Raw genomic sequence first — 4953 nt, 5'->3', positions numbered from 1 at the left:
CCATCTATTTGGCATGAAGTGATGGGACCAGATGCCATGATCTTAGTTTTCTGAATGCTGAGCTTTAAGCCAACTTTTTCACTCTCTTCTTTCACTTTCATCAAGAGGCTCTTTAGTTCTTCAAATCGACTATACTTAAAAAAAAAAATCAGCTAATGAGACATTTTGTTCTTTTTCAGCTGTACTTGTAATAGGGAAGAAACTTTGTATTCTATTGCAAGTTAATCACTAAAGGGATGTTTCCCATAAGCTTAAATTATGCATCATGGTCCATCTCTGGGAGCCCTGCCTCCCAGGTAATGAGCATTATTCTAAATTACCTTTGGTTAGTTTATAGGAAACATCCTGATCAGGCCCACCTCTGAATGGCTGCAGGGAGGAAAAAATTGGCATACCCCTCTGGAGTCTGGTTGGAAATGGGAAATGTTGGGCTTTACTCCCTCCCCTTTCAGTATGAATGAGTTTGAGTAAACTCTGGGAGTTGGTAATGGACAGGGAGCCTGGTGTGCTGCGGTTCATGGGATCGCAAAGAGTTAGAAACGATTGAGTGACTGAACTGAACTGAGTCTAACTCAGGCAAGATGGTTCTTTGGGGCATGAGCTCACCGTCTTCTCAGCTGTCTGCCTTTCTGTCAACGTTTCTCACTCCAGAGACTCATCACTTGATTTATCAGCCTGTGTATGGCACGCAAGACGAGCTTGGACTTGGTAACAAAGGCAAAGGTATCATTAGGAAAAAAGCCCCAAATGTATCGTGTTGGCCAAGAAAAGAATCAGCTGAGGACTCCAGTCATGCTTGTTGCTTTGATCAGAAATAAGGCTGATATCAGCTTAGCTAAGTATTTTGTTGGACAGGCTTAAAGGTCAATTTAAAGGACAAGCCTCTGATACCTGGAACTAGGTATGTTCAGTCAAGGGTCAGCAGGATAATCTTCAAAGGAAGCCCTGGCTAGGCTGACAGAAAACTTGTGGCAGATATATATGTGGTCCCTGTAGCCCCTTCCTTCTGCTTTCTAGACAGAAGAGATGAGATGACAAGACTATCTTGACAAGCTGATAAGTTTTATGAATTTTCAGAAAACAGAGAATCAGATATAAAACGGTCTTTAAGAATACTTCCAAGAATCATAGCTTTGAAGTTTGGGGAATCCCTTAGATCAGGGCTGCCCAAGAGAAATATAATCTAAGCCTTTTTTTATTGGATCTAAAATTTTCTCGTGGCCACATTCAAAAAAAGAAGAAAGAAACAGCAAAATCAGTTTTAATCATATAGCTATTTATATCCAAATATATACAAATATTACCATTGCATCATGTGTGTGTGTTAGTCGCTCAGTCGTGTCCAACTCTTTGCAACCCCATGGACTGTAACCCTACTGGAATGGGTTGCCATTTTCTTCTCCAGGGGATCTTCCAAACCCAGGGGTCAAACCCAAGTCTCCTGTGTTGCACGAAGTTCTTTATTATTAGATCCACCAGGGAAGATGGCCTGACTTCTTGGCCCAAATCACTTAGCCTCTTGGTGTCTCTATTTTCCCATTGATGACATGGAATTTACGTTCCTGGAGGGTCTCTCCTGAGTTTGGAGGAGGCATTTTGGAGCCACTAGGGGAGAGAAGTACTGTTGCCTGGAAAATCCCATAGACGGAGGAGCCTGGTGGGCTGCAGTCCATGGGGTCGTGAAGAGTCGGACACGACTGAGCGACTTCACTTTCACTTTCCACTTTCATGCATTGGAGAAAGAAATGGCAACCGACTCCAGTGTTCTTGCCTGGAGAATCCCATGGACGGAGAAGCCTGGTAGGCTGCAGTCCATGGGGTCGCACAGAGTCGGACACGGCTAAAGCGACTTAGCAGTAGCAGCAGCAGGGAAGAGAAGGGATGAAGTGCAGGCTCTGTGAGGGACACGCATCCAGATGCTACACTAAGATGCTGGAGTGATAATCTCCAAGCCGGGAATTCCAAGAAACCCCCATGTTCAGGTTTTACCAGAAGGTCAAACCATCCTCAGGCAGGACTGAGAAAAAAAGAGGAAAACAAAATTAGACAAAACCACAAAGAAATCCAAGAGGTGATGGAGAAAAAAATCCAGCCCAACCCTCCCAGGGTATAAATGACCCGTAGGAATGGACAAGCCTGCTGATGGCTGTAGACATGTTTCCAGCCCGTCTGGAACTTTTGAGGCTGGTGGGTAATGTGAGCCATGCTCAGATCTCTGTCAGAATCCTTTCATATGATTTTCTTTTGTTAAAACTTTATTTAAAAATGCTTTACAGTATTGTATTGGTTTCTGCCATACATCAACAAGAATCGGCCATAGGTATACATATGTCCCCTCCTGAACCTCCCTCCCACTTCCCACCTCATCCCACCCCTCTAGGTTGTCTCAGGGTACCAGAGTAGTCACTTCATAAGATTTTAAAGAAAGATTTCTAGGAAGTCACTGGCTTACAAACTTCTTTTATGCAAACACTCCATAACGTGTTCCTGGCTGTGGGAGGTGGCTCAGGGCAGGGTCTCTGGGGACATGGTTGCTAGTAGAAATATCGCCAGGCAGATTCCACCAGTGGTGCAGGGACCAAAAGCCTGATTTCTCATGGAGAAAGGCATGCGAAGAGCATGTCAAACCCTCTGCATCATACCTTTCTCCAAAGCTATAAAGGTGAAATGCCCAAGTCATCTCCAGCCAGAAGTTTCTAGAACAGTGATTGTGCTGTGTGCAGTCAGTTGTTCAGCCCTGTCTGACTTTTGCAACCCCACAGACTGTAGCCCACCGAACTCCTCTGTCCGTGGGATTTCGCAGGCAGGAATACTGGAGTGGGTTGCCATTTCCTCCTCCAGGGCATCTTCTCCATCCAGGGATGGAACCTGTGTCTCCAGTGTCTCCTGCATTGGCAGGGGGATTCTCGACCAGTGCGTCACTGGAGAATGGTGAGCACTTAATAATAACACACCAGGCTCTGTTCCTTTGGGGACAATCCAGGTAGTCACATCTGTGAAATGGCTGTGAAATGACTTTGATGGTGAGGACTTCTGAAAGCACAAATAAATCCTTCATTCCATCACGTGCTTGCTGCCTTATTTTAAAAACCAAGTGAATACATTCACCATTTCATGCCAGGTGGAAATTTTAAGTGCTAAGATGCATTGCTGGATGGGATTAGCCCTTCTGAGTTGACTCATTGGAAAATACTCTGATGCTGGGAAGGATTGAGGGCAGGAGGAAAAGGGGACAAAGGAGGATGAGATGGCTGGATAGCATCACCGAATCGATGGACGTGAGTTTGAGCAAACTCGGGGAGCTGGTGATGGACAGGGAGGCCTGGCATGCTGCGATTTATGGGGTCGCAAAGAGTCGGACATGACTGAGTGACTGAACTGAACTGACTGAAAGAATGTTTCCCAGACACATGGGTGAAGAGTCAAGAGCATTACTTCAGATGGCTCATCACTCTCTACTCTTCAAAATTAAAAGATAAACATTTCTCCTAATTATCAGTTTTACATGCCCATGGTAGAAAGCCAGAAATTAGAGTGTAGACTAAGGAATGAAATTTACTGTAATAATCCCACCAGCCAAGATAATATCTACTGGGGACATTTTGGTCTAAAACATGTTCATTTGAATAGCTTAGATGTTATTGTGTTTACTTTTTTCCTTTTCTGCTTAGTATAGTGAAAGTGTTAGTCACTCAGTTGAGTAGATAATGGCATTTGCCCATGTCACTGAAAATTATTTGCAAGCAAGATTTCAAAACAGTTCATTATAAAATTTTAAAATGTACCAAATTCAATAGCAGTTTATCATCAACTGGAAACACTGACAATTATCAGGATGTGGCTAGTCTTGTTTCTTTTAATCCCACAAATCATCCCACCCCCAGAATTTACTGGAAGCAGTTTCAAGGAATCACATAATTTTATCTCTAAATATTTCAGTATGTAACGGAAAGATGATGAAAAGACAGAGAACTTAAATCATGCCAATAAAACCACAGTACCATTATCTCGTTTAAAAACAAGCACAAATTTTTAGTCAAATTAAAATAATATTTTTTTTAATCATCCAGTCAATGCTTACATTTCCGTGAATGTCTTGAGAGTTTTATTTTGTTTTTGGCATTTTATTTGAATTGGGATCCAAAAACTTTGGTTTGCTTGGATTGGTCCATACATCTCTCTCTCTCATTATTCAGTTATTCTTGTAACTTACTTATTAAAAGAACCAGGACACTCGTCCTGTCCTTTCCTGGAGTCCCGTGTTGCTGGTTACATCCCTGCACTTTTTTCAGTTTTGCCCTGTTCTTTCTTTCTCTTACCTGTTCGTGGTTCTGGCCCCTTCCAGTGAGCCTGCAGGCTATAACATGCTCCCAGGGAGATTCAGGGTCCTGAGAGGAGGTGTCAGCAGGAAATTCCATCCTGCCCATGACTCCTCCCCTGAGGAAACAGGCAGCCTTGAGCTCTGTGGTTCCGTCAGGAGGGACTGAAAACATGGATGCACAAAGGGAAGACCAGAGGCAAGATTCTAGAAAATGTACTAGGTCAGGGTGAGGGGCCTGTGTGTGTGGTGTGTGTGTGTGTGTGTGTGTGTCCTGAGTACGCTGTGTGTGTGTCCAGAGTACGCTGTGTGTGGGTACTCTGCCTTACCTCTAAACTGGATTTTGTTGGTTGAGATATAATCAGATTGGTGCTCAAACTTGGAATATTTCTATTATTGATAGAATGTGCCTTGGTGTTGTTGAGTCACTAAGTCATGTCTGACTCTTTGCGACCCATGAACTGCAGCAAGTCAGGCTTCCCTGTCCTTAATTATCTCCTGGAGATATATATATATCTGAGATATATATATATATATATATATATATATATATATATATATATATATACACATATATATATATATATATATATACACACACATATTGCATATGTGTGTTATATGCATATAACTCA

The 4953-nt window shown here is 42.8% G+C and overlaps 1 long non-coding RNA gene across 1 annotated transcript; it reads right to left on the bottom strand.

Moving 5' to 3' along the window:
• Positions 1–1255: 1255 nt before the first annotated feature.
• Positions 1256–4462, bottom strand: LOC132346085 (uncharacterized). The gene is made up of 2 exons (XR_009495776.1): positions 4320–4462; positions 1256–2017 (listed from the first exon to the last, which is right to left on the bottom strand). It is a non-coding gene; the product is annotated as an uncharacterized lncRNA (long non-coding RNA).
• Positions 4463–4953: the final 491 nt, after the last annotated feature.

Source organism: Bos taurus, chromosome 1 (genome assembly GCF_002263795.3).
Source record: "Bos taurus isolate L1 Dominette 01449 registration number 42190680 breed Hereford chromosome 1, ARS-UCD2.0, whole genome shotgun sequence".
Lineage (NCBI taxonomy): Eukaryota > Metazoa > Chordata > Mammalia > Artiodactyla > Bovidae > Bos > Bos taurus.
This window is presented reverse-complemented; position numbering and strand designations above follow the sequence as displayed.